We start from the raw sequence: 18,718 nt of genomic DNA on the forward strand, positions 1-18,718 counted from the left end.
TCAGGTTAGGAAAAAATCTTAAGTATAACATAATCCACAAAAGAAAAAATGATAAATTGGACTTTTAAAAAGTAAAATTCTCTTTGAAATAAACTATTTAAAAAATGAAAAGATATTCCATACAAAGGGAGAAAAATATCTTTACATAGCATATATCTGATAAAGGACTCATAAGAATATCTAAAGAATTCTCAAAGTTCAATAACAAGAAAACAAACCAGTTTTTCTTTGAATGGACAAAAGATGTGAACAGACATTCCAAAGAATGTGCATGAAAGGCAAAAATGCATATGAAAATATTATTATTACAGAATACTAAATATTAATTATCATAGAAATAAAAATTAAAACCATAATATTACTACATACCTATTCAAATAACTAAAATTAAATAAATTATAGCATGTTTGGTGAGAATGTGAAGAATCTGTCACTCCCATACAGTGTTTATGAGAATGTAAAATAGTACAGCCACTTTGGAAAACAGCTTGCCCGTTTCTCAGTAAGTTAAACATACACATAGCAAATGATCTAGTTGTACAACTTATAGGTTTTTAACCAAGAGAATCAAAGCATGCAGCTACAAAGACTTGCACATGTATGTTTTTGTAGCTTTGTTTTTAATTGCCCCAAACTGGAAACAATGCAATGCTCAGCAAGAGGTTAAATGGACAAATTTGGCATACTCATACAATGGAATCGATTTAAGAATATAAAGTAATAAGCTACTGAGACATGCAAAAACATGGAGTGAAATAAACCGGACAAAAAAAGAAAATATACTGTTATTTGATACATGGAATATTTAAAGACTCATTGACCCAGCCCAAATTCCAAAAGTCAAGACTAGTGTTTCAGAGAAGGGCTAAGCTCTTTAGTGGTAAAATCTGAGTACACATGTCCCCTTATTCTTAACTGAGTGTTTAGATTAATTCACCAGATGCTCTGTATTGCTCAATATTTTATATCAGAGAAAGGGAAAATATCCTACTGTGCCATAACTTTATTCAGATTCCAATATCTGAAAAAAAAAAACCCACCAAAAACTACATCTTCGTGGATATTTGTATCAGTTTAGAAATCATGACACTTGCAGTCAACATAAATGTCACAAGACTTTCAGTACAAAAAAATAATAGTGTTGAATCTACCATAATTATGTCATTTCTAATTAAGTATTATATGGAATTATATATATACACATATGTAAACCCATTGAAATTATATTCTAATACCAAAAGATCAGGAGTTATACAAATTATTATAATACAAAAAACGTAATCATAAGTAATTGACAGAAGTGGAAAGCATTATCAGAGTTCAAAAGAGGAGCAGGGAACTTTGGGTTAGAGAGAATAGGAATGATTGAATGAAGGAGATATTTCAGATTGCCCTAAAAAGTGTACCTTTTATTTATTTAAAAATATTACATACTAGTATTAGAAAATCTGGAAAAGCAACAGGAAGAACCATTCCATAATCTCATTCCATAGTAATTTCTCTCTAGTTTCTTGATACAAAATCATTTTTACATTATTACAGTACTAATTAGCATGCATATACTGATAATCATAAATAATAATTATGTAATCTCTGAAAGTAAAGTTAATGTGTAGTGTGCTTACTGTAAAACATTCTGAAAATAATGAAGAAGAGAAATCACCCAGAATCCCACACACAAAAACAGTCTCAGTATTTTCGTATACACTGTCATCCTTTTCACATTCTAGATTTTTTAATGCATTTGATCTTGTACTGTATACATTAATTTATATAATTAACAAAGAAGCATTTACTAGTAAAAGAGAATATTTTGAAGGTCTTGCTAATATCTGCCAATGAGAAATCTGCAAATCACTTGGATTATTCTAATATTATAATTTACATTACTTCCAGAACACCCACTTTGTGTTAGGTACTGTTCTAAGTGCTTTACATGCATTAACTCATATAAATCATATAATAAATGTCTTTACAGACCAAGAAACTGGATATAAAAACACACAAAACTAATATCAATTATGGTAAGAGGGCTTCCCTGGTGGCGCAGTGGTTGAGAGTCCGCCTGCCGATGCAGGGGACACGGGTTTGTGCCCTGGTCCGGGAAGATCCCACATGCCGCAGAGCGGCTGGGCCCGTGAGCCATGGCCGCTGGGCCTGAGCGTCCGGAGCCTGTGCTCCACAACGGGAGAGGCCACAACAGTGAGAGGCCCGCGTACCACAAAAAAAAATAAATAAAAAAAAAAAAAAAAAAAAAAATTATGGTAAGAAAAATGTCTATTAAATGCATTATGTAGTTCAATTTTATGGAAGGAGACAATGAGTTTGTCCATTTTGTGATACAATGGATGCAATTTTTCCATTTTATGTTTCTATTGTGCAAATGGTTTCATTTTTTGTGGGGTGATAGAGAACAGCCCTGGTTATTTTTTAAATGATCATCAAATATAGGAATAAATTCCACCTGAACTGTGTCAGTAAATAGTGAAGAATGGTAGTTTATTATTATTACTTCCAATGGACTTTCAAAATGTGTATCCTACTTTCTTTTCTATTTACATTATCACTTTTTATTTCATTCTATTGTCAACATTTTCTTCTCAATGTCTTCTTTCCTTATGGTCATTTATACTTTTTTTAGCCTCATGCCTCTGCTTTCTGGTCAGGGTTCCATACAAGTTTCTAAACAAATCTTCTAGTTCCTGTAATAGATTCTTTTCAAAGTTTAGTTTTCTGGATTCAAAAGTCTTTATAATTCTTCAGGCTGGTGCTTTTCCTTTGTTGTGTAATATTTTTATGGGCCTTACTGGTTCAATTCTCTTTGCTTGTCTTTGATAGGGATAGGTCTATTCAGACATTGTAATTGGATCCCTGTGTTACTACATGGATATGAGAATAATAAACTCTTACATCATCTTTATTCCACTTACAGAGGATAATATGGGAATTCTGGACCTAAGGCTACATTGTAACCAAAGGCAGGGGAAAAAAGCAGTATTTCAAAGCATCAACCATTTATCTGTATAACCAGAGGATACCTAGCTAAATGTAGAAAACGCTGTTGTTTAAAATAAGCTTGTTAAAGGCCCCCATTTCAGCATCCAGAGACCCCTGGAGATAGTATAAAGGCAGAGGATGACCAAAAAGGATAACAACATTAAACTTTATCACTTTTGTGAGGAGTGTAGGCATATGTTGCTAAATTCCTTTTCTTAATATTGGTCCAGATAGTGACATTTTAAAGATTTGTCCTTTGCAAAGTTTGTGTGTATATCTCTATGTGTGCTCATGTGTGTGTTGTTGTACGTGTGTTTATTTTTTTTGTGTGAAAGCCTGCACTCATGCAGTCAGAGTAAGGTCTGAGTTTCAGACATTCGTTATCTGATGAGCATCCATTACATGCTAAACAGAGTATGGCACTTCACACTACTTGTGAATCTCAAAGGACTTTGGACTACAAAATCTCCTTGAATCATTCACAGATGCTCCTCCTCCACCTACTATGAGCTTTTATTAGTCCAAACACTCATTTTGGAAAATGACCTGCCAGGTGTTAATTGTGTCTTAGGCTTTGCATTTGTGGTAATAGATAGAGCTAAGCCCTATGGACAAGTATTAGAAGGTAGTGAAGATTAGTCCTGAGGAAGTTTAAAGAAAGAAGTGCTCTAGGACCTGAGCACAGACACTAAAAACTGGGTGTGTCTATGTAGGGCTGTGCTGTCCTACTGTATTTAACGTATTTTGTGCTTTCCATTGTCAAAGAACTTTAGAATTTTACCCTCCACCTTGTATCGTAATTCATTTCATTTACTTTCAGTCCTGCAATAGAATTTAATATACCTACTCCCTTACATGCAGAAATTATTAAAATTTAAGAAGCAGAATAGGAAAGGTAAGTATGGCTAGCCTGACTTCTACCCATCTGCTGAGGTTCATGTACAGACACCAGCGCTATACCGAGTCCAAGTATTCTAGGTGCTCACCTGCCATAAAAGAAGGAGTACTCTACAGCAGACTTTTGAGCAGTGAGGCACAGGTAATTATGGAGAGCCACTGTCTAAGCAACAAGGCTGCACTTCGATGAATATACTAAAGTCAGGTAACCACTTGCCATAAGGTAAATGAGTTGGAAGAGCTGGAGCTTGTGGCTTGGCGAGAGCCTATTGTGCATGTCTAGATGCCCTGTCCTGTGAGATGCTAATGCTAATCCATTGTCTATAGTAAGATGGCAAGTTTGTGGGTACTGAATGTGCCTGAGTAATTTGCTAATACCAAAGTGTGGCTTTGCTGGACCAATATGGGATCATCTACTATTCCTAATGAATGTCTATCTCAATATGCCAAGTTTATTAAAACTAAAATCCCCAGAATGTCCTCCTTCCAAGGTTCTTCCTATCTTAGCTATGAAATATCTTGAGGGAATGACACATACTAGCAGGCAAGGGCTCAGATTAATTCTTACCTCCAGTTATCTATCTGCCCATTTCTTTTCTGGATGTTTGATATTCAGATGGTCTGAAGGATAGAGAAAGGCTATTCTGGATGTGCTAAAAAGTACCTTCAGAGAACAGGGGACTAATGACTGAATTTCCTGTTTGTAACAGACCTCATTTTGTTGGAAAGCAGGTGGCTCAGTAAAAATATAGCAGAGCCTACCAATGGATTGGTTCTATCTCTCCTATTGGTTTTGAATTTAGTGAAAACCACTCCCTAATTCAGAGATGGTTGGATATCCCTAATTTGGAATTGATTATGTTTTCATCTTTTTTTTAATTAGAAAGCTGTGAGAATATCACAGTTAAGGAGTGATAAAAGTCACAACTAGAACTATGGGAATGTAAGAAGCAGGGAACGGAGATAGGGATATAATTTAACAAGTTGAAGGGCAGAATCTATGAAAATTAATACATAGCAGATAATAACCATGAAGAAGAAAACAACGAAAAAATGCCACTGAGATTTCAAGTCTGAGGCACTAAGAGAATTCTTGTTGCCATTAATGGGATAAAGTCAAGAAGAGAATTTATTTCAGAAGGGAAGGGGAATAATAAAACTATAAAAAATGATTTTGCATAAGTTAAGTCTGAATGATCTGTAAATTTTTCTGAAGCAGGGTTGAGGTAGATGTTTTACTAACCCCATTGGGCTATAGTGAATTTAAAACTATGGATATAAGGAATAATTCATAACAATATATCAGAAGTTTAATCTCTCATCCTAATTTCCAAAGTATTTTTTCTGCATGACGATGTAAACATAACTGAAACAGTCAATCAAGAGGTAAGACTGCACAAATCTTCACCTGCCTTCTTTCCTCCCCATATTGCTTTAGATAGGTATTTGACAAAGCCCCCTGCAGTAGAGGCTATATCACCCAATGTAGAAAAATCCCACCCCCTTTCTGTATTTCCCTATTGCTACCACGTGATAGATTACATGTATGTTCTAAATGACATTTTGTTATGATTTTCATCAAGTAAAGAAACTATCTGCTAGGAGAATCGGCTTTCAAAATATTGCAAACCCAGTTTCAGAGAAAATCGTCCACATGATTTTCTAAGGTATAGTCCTGGATTGGGAGGCATACTCCTTGCTGCTCTACAAATTACCTAATATTTTAATATTATGAATCATCAACAGAAAAATATCCATACAGAGATAGAAAGTGGATGTTCAATGTTTATTATTGAAGACCTTTGAGCATCAAATACAAACAGACTGATACTTAAAGGAGGCATCCCAGGATACAGCAAGAGTGACACCGTGTCTAATACTGCAATCTTCCAAGGAGGAAGTAATTTATAGAGCTAGGATGTTATTTCTTTGATATGGTAGCACAATATGGTCAATTTTCTTTAAATTATTTGCATTCTCTTTCAAAAATAAATAGGCAAAACAGAAAAAAACTAAAAAAGGAAAAAAAAGAGAAGACTGATTGGAGATATAATTAAGCCAATAGAAATGTTTATTTAATGGAAGCATCAATGATAATGCAATATTTAAAGAATTCTTTAAGGTTATAAAAATCATCCGTTTAAAATAGCGGTTCAACAGACTTCAAATCAGAATACCTACATTTAAACTCTTGCTTTACGTTTTTTTTAATAGATTTTTAGCTCCTCTGAACATTAGCTTTCTTATGTATAAAAAAAGGATTATAGAAACCTGTTTCATATATACCCCAAATTCATTGATTCTTCCCTTTCTCCCTCCACTCTTATCTAGTCTACACCACCATTATATTTTGTGTGGATTCCCACAAAAGCATCTTTTAACTAATTTCTCTGCTTCTATATTTGCTATGCCTGCTCCCTCTCCCAGTTTCCACTTTCCACTTAGAAGTTAACATGAACTTTCCAAAAATATACAAACTGGATCAATTCCCTTCCCTGTGTAAACCATTCAATGTTTTCCATTGCATTTAGAATAAAATCCAAACTCCCTACTCTGACTTAGCTCTTTGACTTTATCAATTACTATGGTTCAATCACAGGTCTTTTCAGTTCTTGGAATTTAATTCCTATCTTAAGGCCTCTGCACTTTATGGTCCCTCTGTTTGGAGTACTCCTGGAGTGTTTACATGTCTGGATTTTCTTAGCTAAAATATCACCTCCTCCATAGGCATTTCCAGACTACCTAGTCTACAATCAACTTTAGCCCCCCTCAACCCTAGGAATTACCTAATATGTTACATTGTATTTTTTCCTCCATAGAATTTACTGTAGCCTGAAATGATCTTATTCACTTAGTTATTTGCCTATGTATTGATTGCCTTAAGCCATCAGAATCTAATTCCTTATGAGCAGTGATATTATATAACTAGCAGTGTAGAGTCTCAGAATCTAGAACAGTAGCATAAACATAACGCATGCTGAACAAATATTCATTCAATGAATACTCAAAGTGCCACTGTAAAGATAATGTTCATAAAATTTACCTAGAGTAGGGCTTCCCTGGTGGCGCAGTGGTTGAGAGTCTGTCTGCCGATGCAGGGGACATGGGTTCGTGCCCCAGTCCGGGAAGATCCCACATGCCGTGGAGCGGCTGGGCCCGTGAGCCATGGCCGCTGAGCCTGCGCATCCGGAGCCTGTGCTCCACAACGGGAATTTACCTAGAGTGAACAAAATAAAGATGTGAAACTCACTGTTATGTCTGCTGTAAGGATGTTGTTGAGAACACTATTTGAATTTGTTCTGAGAACTCTGCTCTAAATTCTGAGAACAGTTTTACTCTATACTGGTAATTGTTTTGTTTAAATCACATGGCATTGAGTGTAGTCTGACTGGCAAAATTTTCCTAGAATGTTTAGAAGCATTTTATGGCTCTACATTTTCCACTCTCATTTTCATTTCAATCCTGTCTCCACTTTGCACCAATTCATATTTTTCTTTTCTAGGCTTACCTTGAATCTATACTATCTTGTAATATTTTATGAAAAAATTTAGCCATCCTAAATCATTCCTAGAATAGAGAGGAAGAATAATGGGGGGGGGGAAAGGAATTCAAAGTCGTAATAGTTAACATTCAGTTAACATAAGTTGAATCTGAATTTGAATGTAAAACTACAATAAGAATTCATAAAATCAAATTAGAATATCTATCACAGCACCGGACACAAAGCAGGCACTCAAAATAGTGTTTATTTCAAATGGGACCTAATTAAACTTTAAAGCTTTGGCACAGCAAAGGAAACCTTAAACAAAATGAGAAGACAACCTACGGAATGGGAGAAAATATTTGCAAATGATGCAACCGACAAGGGATTAATTTCCAAACTATACACACAGCTCATACAGTTCAATATCAAAAAAAAAAAAAAACCCAATCAAAAACTGGGCAGAAGATCCAAATACACATTTCTTCAAAGAAGACATAGAGATGGCCAACAGGCACATAAAAAGATGCTCAACATTGCTAATTATTAGAGAATTATAAATCAAAACTACAATGAGGTACTGTAACCGAAAGTGGGATCTGGATGCTTGCTGCTTCAAAGCCAATAAAAAGGCAAGGTTGGTGGAAGGGAAAGTTTGCTTTATTTTAGATGCCGGCAACTGGTGGGGGTGGGGGAAGAAGGGCCTGGATGGAGGGTGGACTCCTGTCCAAAGGCCGACTCCCCCTGTCCTACAACCAGTGAGCAAGAGCTTTTATAGAAGGAGGGAGAGGGCTACATGCAGAAACAGCACAGTCAACTCTGACAGTCATCTTGCAGTTGGCCATATGGTGGTCTGACCAGTGTCATCTTGATTGTTTTAGGTACAATTAGTCTTCAGTTTCAGGGTGGGTTAGTTCCATTTCCTTGAGGCCAATTCTTGGAATTGTGGCAGTTTATGGCATGGCTACAGCATGGTCATCATGTAGTTAACTTCTTCCACCTGGTGGGGGTTTCAGTACCTACAAGACAGCTCATAGGATATGGCTCAGAATATTATCTGCAGCCCTTGAGAAGGAACTAAAGGTCCTTGACTTTGCTTAATTACTATATTATTATTTAGTCTTGTTGGACTGTTTTCCTTTGTTTCTGTATTTTCTCACTTCTGATTAAACTTATTATTTGGCCAAACTTTTTCCACAGAAAATAGGCAGGTTGAGGATGTAGCGGGGAAGGACCATAGGGCCCTGCTCTGTTTCAGTATCACCTCACACTGTTCAGAATGACCATTATCAAAAAGTCTAGAAATACAAATGCTAGAGGGTGTGGAGAAAAGAGAACCCTCCTACACTGTTGGCAGGAATATAAATTGGTGAAGCCACTATTGAAACCAGTTTGGAGGTTCCTTAAGAAACTAAAAATAGAGTTACCATATGATCCAGCAAACCCACCCCTGAGCACATATCCAGAAAAGACGAAAACTCTAATTTGAAAGGATACATGTACCCTAATGTTCATAGAAGAACTATTTACAGTAGCCAAGACATCAATGCAACCTAAGTGTCCATCGACATGTGAATGTATAAAGATGTGCTATGTATATAGAATGGAGTATTACTCAGCCATAAAGAAGAATGAAATAATGTCATTTGCAGTAACATGGATGGACCTAGAGATTATCATACTAAGTGAAGTAAATCAGAAAGGAAAAGCCAAATATCAAATGATATCACTTGTATGTGGAATCTAAAAAAATGATACAAATAAACTTTTTTACAAAACAGAAACATACTCACAGACATAGAAAACAAACTTATAGTTACCAAAGGGGAAAGTTGGGAGGGGATAAATTAGAATTTGGGGCTTAACAGATACACTCTACTATAATATAAAATATATAAACTCAAGGACCTACTATATAGTACAGGGAACTATATTCAATATCTTGTAATAACCTATAATGGAAAAGAATCTGAAAAAGTGTGTATGTATATATATATATATATATATATACACACACACATACACACACACACACATATATATATATATATATATATATATATATATATATATATATATATATATAAACTGGATCACTTTGCTGTACACCTGAAACTAAAAACATTGTAAATCGACTTTATTTCAATAAAAAAAGAAAATTTAAAAATAAAAAATAGTGTCTAATTTGTTCACACCCTATAGGATTTATAATTTAAATAGCCATTTATTCATTCTAAACCTATATAATGTCATGATAACTGCAAAATAACTTGTTACATGTGAAGAGGAGATAAAATAAATTAGCCCTCCTACTCTTCCTGTTTGAGCATAATATCCAGCAGGAAGATGACATAAAAGCAAATACTTTAATACAGGATACAGATTACTCTTGGCAGCCCCAACTTCAGTATGCTTGCCATTTTCAGAGCTTCTAAGAGATGTGTCTCAATCAGTAGCTGTATTGGAATTACAGAACACACGTGGCCAAAGCCAATTGGTTTGGATTGGCTTTTGGTCCAGAGGCAGTCTATCTAAACCATAGTTTGGCCAGTTCTATATAAAATGGTCTTGCGGAAAAGCTCTGGCAAAAGGAGGAATGGTGACTAATTTGGTTAGTCAGATCCTATGTCTGGATCGTTTTGAATTTGAGACAGGTAACATAAAGGAGTGGTGGCTGTAGTGAAAGGACACAGAGAGAACTTGAGTTGCAGAGATTAGTCAAGACCTTTCAGTGAGAGCATAGACTAAGAATCAGAAAGATTCTGGGATCGAGAAGACAACCAGATACCTGTACTACGAGAATAACTTTCTCTTAACAGTTTCTGACCATCTCATATTCCTGAGACTGTGGAGAAATTTTTAGGTTTATATAAGGGATTGCTGCATAGAAAGGATTTCTTTACCCCAAATAAATTCACATTTTCAAAACATTCTTTATACAATTTTTAAAGGTTACACTCCACTTACAGGTATTACAAAATATTGGTTATATTCCCCATGTTGTATAATACATCCTTGTAGCCCATCTTACACCAAATAGTTTGTACCTCCCACTCCTCCACTCCTATACAGCCCCTCCCCCACCACTGGTAACCACTAGTTTGTTCTCTGTATCTGTGACTCTGTTTCATTTTTGTTATATTCACTAGTTTGTTTTTTTTAGATTCCACATATAAGGGATGTCATACAGAGTTTGTCTTTCTCTGACTTATTTCACTTAGCATAATGCCCTCCGAGTCCATCCGTGTTGCTGCAAATGGCAAAATTTTCTTCTTTTTTATGGCTGAACAGTATTCCATTGTGTGTGTGTGGGGAGTATATATATATACACCACATCTTCTTTATCCATTCATTTGTTGATGGACACTTAGGTTGCTTCTGTATCTTGTCAATTGTAAATAATGCTTCTAGGAACATTGGGGGTGCATGTATCTTTTCTCCACTCCTTCCAGAGGAGGGTTAGAAGGGAAGGAAGAAAGGATAGAGGAACCAAGTGCTTCTTGTGGAAGCAAGGGAGGCTCTGTAGGAAGTCAGGAAGAGCAGGGACATACAGAAGGAAAGTCAATGTTTACATGGGACCTATGGAAACAGAGGCTGGCTGGCCAGCCTGCTGACTCCAGGGTAATGGAGGGCAGCACCCTCCCCCCTTTAGGATCTGAGGTGCTATCCATTCACTCTCTTCCTCAGTTAATCTCAGAGCTTCCTATTCCGTGTTGGGTTTTGACTGTCCCCTCCAGAGGAAGGGTTTGTTCTGCACCCAAATGCATTCCCAGGGGCTTTTTCTAAAAGAGCAAAAAGGGGCCTGGGGATAGGGTGTCTGAAGGTTAAGGTCGCAATAGGTATCCTCTTCTTTGTAAATAATATTTTTATACTCCACCCTTGCCAACTCAGTCTTTATACATGGAATTCCCCAAATGGAATTTGGGGTGAGGGTTTTCTGTTCTTCCCCCAAGTGGGTGAGTATGGGAGAAAGGTATATATTTAAATTCACATTTTTTGAAGTAACCCAAATGAGCCTCTGTTCTTTGAACCTAAATACGTTAACGAAAATAAGGATATTCCACCCCACTGACATACACAGAAGTGAAGATGTGACTTGGCTAAAATTTGGCAAAAGACTGTACATTAGAACTGCTTTAATTGAAAAATAAAATACTCTTGGAAAGAAATTTGCTTCCTCCATGAAAATCCTGTAAAGATGTATATGTCTGAAAGAACATTCTAAGACTAGAAAAGACTTTAGAAGTTACCAAGTCTAATCTCCCCCACAGTTCACAAATCCTGCCTGAACCCAGGCAGATGATCAAGCTCTCTGTTTAAATACTAAACTTTCAGGGACTATTTTACCCTATTCATATGGTAGCCCTTGCCCTGTTGTGAAAAACACAGCTATGTGCTAATTGTGAGAACGCTTTATCCTATGCTGTGTTAAATCCTGTCCTCCTTTAATTTATATCGATTAGTCCTTGCCTACCAGAACAACAAAGACTACTCCTCACTTACACTGACAAATTTCTAATTTTTGAAGATAATTGGAAAGTTCTCATAATTGCTTACTTTTATAAGGTAAACAGCCCCTCCATTAGCCATTCTCAAATAACCTCAAATAATATAGTTCCCTAATCCCTCCTTATCCTGTCCCATTCCACTCTGGTTGCTTGCTGATTTATCACTGAGCAAAGCCAAACAAAACTGATACAACTGCATATTTTTCTACATTCATATTAATAAGCTTTCAAACATACTAATTTATTCCATGAAAGGTAAAAATTCCATTTTTTACATCTGTATATTTTATCTTCATATTCCATGGTAGGCATAATGCAAGACACAGGGATGTTCAAATCCTACTGCTTGTTGGCAAGGAGGTTATATCAAGTTTAGAGGATAATAAACATTTTATAGTCATTACCTCTTCAGGATCTGTCTCTTTTACATCTCTATCATCTCTATGGATCATGTCACTTTACTCAAGAGAAAAATCAATAGTAGAAAGTGATTAATGAGAAAGCAACAAATTTGGGTGCAAGTAGACCAAGAAACACTGAGGTTTTTATAAAAGTTTGGTTGTAGGAGACCTCCATACTTCCCCTGGAGGATTACTGAACATATTGAGCATTTTTCCTTGATTTTAATTCAGGCTGCATCCCCATTAGAAATTCTACTTAACTAGGGCATTTGTTAAAAGTCCATAATGTTAATTCAATGGAAAAATTCCAGTAGTAGTCTATTAGATTTTTTGTGTTAACATTGCACATTTTTTAAATACATTAAATAGATATTCTTATTAAAAGTTATAACTATCACAATCCAAATCTCTGTTTCAAACAGCAAAATTGTTTTTATTCTTAATTATTCAACGAAGAGCTATAAATGTACAATTCATTTAGAAGTTATTTAGCATGTGGTGTACTTGGCTGCTATGACAGAAGAATTAGTGCACATTTTCTCAAAAGGAAGTGAAGATATAGCTTGATTTTTAGTTCAGAAACTAAGAGAATGGTTGTTTATCTTCATTATCATGATGTAAGATGCACAAGCCTATGGTATATCTTTTTAAAAAATATAATAAAGCACTTTAAATATTTATTTATTTATTTATTTATTTTTGGCTGCACTGGGTCTTCCTTGCTGTGCATGGGTTTTCTCTAGTTGGGGTGAATGGGGGATACTTGGCTACTCTTCGTTGCGGTGCGTGGGCTTTTCATTGCGGTGGCTTCTCTTGTTTCGGGGCACAGGCTCTAGGCGTGTGAGCTTCAGTAGTTGAGGCATGCGAGCTCAGTAGTTGTGGCGCATGGGCTTCATTGCTCTGCGGCATGTGGGATCTTCCTGGATCAGGGATCGAACCCATGTCCCCTGCATTGGCAGACGGATTCCCAACCACTGTGCCACCAGGGAAGTCCCTGGCATGTCTTATAGCACCAAAATATTACAATATTTATTAATATGTTTATCTTGGGCATTGTAGAGAGAAATTACTTGAATACATGACACTATATTCGAATTTTCATATAAATATTTTGATAGCATGAGTGGTAGTGACATGCCTGGTTTCCTACTTAGGTCTTTCTTGTACCTTAGCTCTAATCAATTCTAATTACAAGTTCATATGTTTATATTTATTTATAAATTGTATACATTTATTACTCTTAACATACCATTATAAAAAGAACAAGGATAAAAATTTAAAGAATTTGATAAACATGAAATAAACAATATTTTAAATATATATTTGATTTTTAATATATCATTGGTACAAGTTGTTTTGTCCTTACAGTTGGTAAGAACATCCTGAGTGAACAATGTGATTGACTGTGTCCTTCTTTTTTGTTTTTTTGCTGTACGTGGGCCTCTCCCTGTTGTGGCCTCTCCTGTTGCGGAGCAGAGGCTCCAGATGCGCAGGCTCAGCGGCCATGGCTCACGGGCCCAGCCGCTCTGCGGCATGCGGGATCCTCCCGGACCAGGGCACGAACCCGCATCCCCTGCACCGGCAGGAGGACTCTCAACCACTGCGCCAGCAGGGAAGCCCGACTGTGTCCTTCTTGATCAGAGTAGCATCTTATTTACTCCTCATTTGGCTTCAAGGAACTTCTATACTAACAGTAGAAATGCAATCTCTGTGATTTTCCTTTTTACTTATACTTGCATTGCTCTTTCATTTTTATTAAGAGTTTCTTTGCCAAAACTTATTTTAGGAGAGTTAGTTTAATTAAAACCCGAGAGTATAATCCATATATCTATTTTGCCAGGCTGATGTTGAGATCACAGTGTATTCTAAGGCACACAATGTAAACAAGGGCAAGAAGGAAGGTCTGGATTGAGGCCCATGAATCTGTATTTTTAAATGAATCCTCCAGAGGATTCATAGTTTTCAAACCACATTTTGAGATACTACTTCAGACTCTGGAATCAATCAAAACTTCAGACTAACTCAAAATATCTCAAGTTAAGTGCTTGGGTATCTCAGCAACAAAGCATATTTGCTTATAGCTTTGGACTGATTTCACTCTTCAATGAAAATAAATGCACTTCTGCCCTTTCCCTATGAAGCCAAACAACAATCTGATATCTCAGTCTAAGAAGCAGCTCTTCTTAAGGTTTTCAACCTTCATTCTGTCCTCCCTGATGCTGACCATACTCCGGCTGGATAGCTGCATGTTATCTATTGCCTTCTTGCTGTGTTCTGCAACAACTCCCATTTGCTGAACTTCCATGACCCCCCACCCCGCACTGAGGCAGAAAAGAGACCTAAAGTGACTTGGATGTCTAATGTGTGTGAGATATAATTTTAGGTATTTACATTGATTATCTCAAGTAACTTTTATAATAATGCTAATAGGTAGGTGTTCTTATCCCTATCTTACATAGGAATAAATATAGGTTCTGAGAGCTTAAATAAATTCAGGTCACTCAGGCAGTTAAGTGGCAGAGCCGGCATGCCTGATTCAAAACTCTTTGTTCTTCCAGTTTATTGGAAAATTGGGGCTGACATATACACACTACTATATATAAAATAGATAACTAATAAGGAACCACTGTGTAGTGCAGGGGACTCTACTCAATACTCTGCAGTGACCCATATGGGAAAATAATCTAAAAAAGAGTGGATATATGTATATGTCTAACTGATTCACTTTGCTGTACACCTGAAACTAACAAAACATTGTAAATCAACTATACTCCAATAAAAAGTTAAAAAACGAAACAAAACTCTTTGCTCTTTCAAAGACACTATCCTGCCTTCCCATCAGTCTTTCCCTACCTGGACAGTCCTAAAACCCACTAAGCTATGTGCTCCTTTCAGTCCTTTCAACAATAAGAACAAGCTCCTTTCTAATATAATTCTAAAATTAAAAGAAAAATGCTGGTAAAAGAGAAATCTTGTGTTTACGAACGCAGATATTTTCTTATGGCTATGTATTAGACATATCACATTTACTTCCACTTTAGCCATTCTTCAAATTTAGAATGGGAATGTGATAAACACCTATCTCTTGAAAAGGAAATGAAATCTAATCTCTTTACCACCCTTATGTGTGTGGTTATCTCATAATGGCAACCAAAGCAATAAGTAAAGCAGGGGAGAATATCACAGGTTTTGAGTTAGCGAAGTTGACTTTTAATCCACCCATGACTTAACATAAGTAAACCTAAACAAGTTATTTTACTCCACAAGTTGAAAAATCATTACCTGTAAAATGCAGATTAGAACAAATATCAGAGTTATTATGGGGATTAAATGATAGCATATCTAAAGTAGCTAGGAAAACTAACAATAGGAAGCATGTTTAGAACAAGAATCAAGGGCATGGGAGAAAATTCATGATAATATATAAAGTGCTGACTTGATATTTTTGCCATTTCTATAAAAACATGGACTTTATTGATCATTTTAACCAGTGCTTAATTAGCTCCTGTTCAAATATTGAGATACTTATACCTATTTAGATATAGCCTCTTTACTGATTCCTAAGTATAAATCAGAAAAAATAAATTGTAACACTCTCTTTCCATAAAAAAAAACTACTCCCTGTGGCTTCATGCTATGTGTTTAAGATTTATTACAACAAATATATGAGCTTCTGGACAGCTCAAGAAATAGAATCCTTTCTCTTTGTCCTCTAATTCACTGCATGGGGAAGACCCATTTTCATTAACCAAATAAACAAGGAATGGTCAGCAGAAACATTAATCTTAAGCATGCTTAGAAAATGAGTCAAGGGCATGGGTGAAGATTAATAATTAGCATTAGGTCCCAGGGGAGAGAGTGAGACCATGAGCTGGAGATAATTGTCAGGAACAAGCAATGAGGAATGGGCCCAGAAGCAGAATGTAGCACATGGTAAGAGGTAAAAGCACATTGCAAAATATAATTTGTATATAGTGCAAAGAAACCAAGATTAGTACATACGAACTCTGTGACATGAGGATAAGCACATGACTTGAATAGAATGAAAAACTAGGCCCTGCAAACACACACACACACACACACATACACACAGAGTTTACTATTGAAATAAAAGGACTATGTAACACCATTTAAAAGATAATCCAAATATTTGCTTCATAGAACTCATAAAAATACCATTTTTCTGTTGTTTGTTTTCATTTATATATTGCTGTGATTCCCATGCTTTGTCATTGTCTATGATTTACAGGATTAAAGTAATTTGACTGAGCTCCTACTATAGGCCAGCCTTCCTTTCAGGAACAGGCTACACTTCTGTTTTGTAATCAGTGCTTACTACAACTATGATCTATGTATTCCTTTTCTATTTTCCCACTTCTATTGATGAAATAGACTGAAAGGTTTCTTGACTTGCCCAAAGTCACACAAGCTACCAAGTTCTGATGGAGCCTCAAACCCATCCTCTTTCAAATATTTTATACTGCCTAATTATATTTGTGTATTATAAAGAAAATGCATGTTTATAGTAATGTATCTCAGAATAAAGGTGACCATCCAAATAGGTGTATTCTGGAGAGTAAAGATGCTCTGTAATAATTATACCAGAACAACAGGAATAACCCAGGACTCTAAAAGCAGGACGAAAGGTCATGACAGCAGATTATTTCCAGAAGTTATTGCAGCAATCCCTTTTTTTTTTTTGCAGTGTGACTTGGCTACTACTCCCATCCATTCTTCCCTCCCCTTGAATCTGAGCTGGCTCTTTGACTTTCTTTGACCCAAAAATGTGACAAAAATGACATTCTAGGATTACTGATTCTTGGACACTAAAGACCTTGAAGCTCCAATTTTGTCTTCTAGGATGACAGCTGCCAGATAAAGAAGTTTGGGCTATCTAGCTAAAGGCCCTGGAAAATAAGGGGAAAAAGGCCACATGGAAGTGAACTAAAGCCCCACAAGATTGAGCCCACTGGTAACCCAAGAAGAAAGATGCCCAGTCACCCCAGACAGCTCCCAGCCTTTTGGGCTTTCCCAAATGAGACACCAAACATGAGAATGAGGCCATCTTGGATCCTCTAGTCTCAGTGAAAGCCATCCTAGGTGACACCATGTGGAGGAGAGATGAGTGATTCCTACTAAGCCCCATCTAAATGTCTGATACTTAGAATCATAAAGAATACTGTAATTGTTTTAAGCCACAGTGTCTTGGGGTTCTTTTATTTCTTTCAAGGCCAACTCAAACCCTACCTCCTCTTTCATGTCTTCTCCAAATACTCCAACCTGTTTTGAACTTGTTTGTTTTCATTGGTCACATGTAACTTCCTACTTTGTATGATTTAATGTTTACGTCTATGTCTATGTATCATTTAGGATAAAAACTAGCTGCAAGTAACAGAATATACAATTTAAATGGCTTAATCATATAGGAATTTACTTTTCTCATCTTATCAGATATGTTAAGATAGGAGATTACTGGCATTTGGCATTTGTTTATCTTCCTAACCATACCAGGGACATTTTTCAGTTCTCTTAGTCTTTTCCTCATGCTCACAAGCATAGACACAACCATTACAACTTCATTCAATGAAGGAAGAAAAACAGTATTAATTATCTCTCTCCATTTTTAATCAAAATATCTAAATCTTTCCCTCATTCTTTTGTATATGGATATCCAGTTTTCCCAACACCAGTTTTTGAAGAGACTGTCTGGTCTAGGTGCCCCTGTTTCTGCATCATCTAGTCTAGGCATCACTGTCTAAGATCATTTGCCCATATACATGAGTCAGAAATGTGTCAATGTATCACCTTCCAAACATGTATAGTAGAGGCAGACAAATAAGGAGGAGACTGGAAATCTCCTGAATGTTGTATAAAATATCCTCAAGAGTCTGCTATGATCTCTACCACAGTAATGACTGCATTACAAGACAAATAAGCACCAAACACATGCTTTTTTCAATCAGTGAAAATATGGTGATCTACTACTTTGTGTCCAAAGCAGTACTGTGAAGTAGTCTAAGTCAATGACATTGACAGTTCTGGAAAATAATATATTTAATAATAATAATAATAAAATTAAGACTAAGACAAAAATTTATCACGTATATTTCCCCAATGGGTTCATATGGAGAAAGGGAGTAGAGAGAATATTTCATTAAACCACAAAACTACATAAAACAAATTATATAATTAACAAAATAACAGAGCTAAAGGCAGTATGTTGATTCATGAGGGGAAGCCAGGAAAAAACAGAAGCAACAGGAATAAGTTTAAACTTAATATTAAAAAAACAATGTCCCCAAAACCCTAGAATAAGGCGGTAAATCAGAAAGCAGTGCTGGAAAACAAACAATAACAACAACAAAAGATACTAAGGGACACAGTCAAAACAATGAAACAAAGATAACAGAACATTCTACTAGAGAATATGACAG

Source organism: Hyperoodon ampullatus (assembly GCF_949752795.1).
Source record: "Hyperoodon ampullatus genome assembly, chromosome: 15".
NCBI classification, from domain to species: domain Eukaryota; kingdom Metazoa; phylum Chordata; class Mammalia; order Artiodactyla; family Ziphiidae; genus Hyperoodon; species Hyperoodon ampullatus.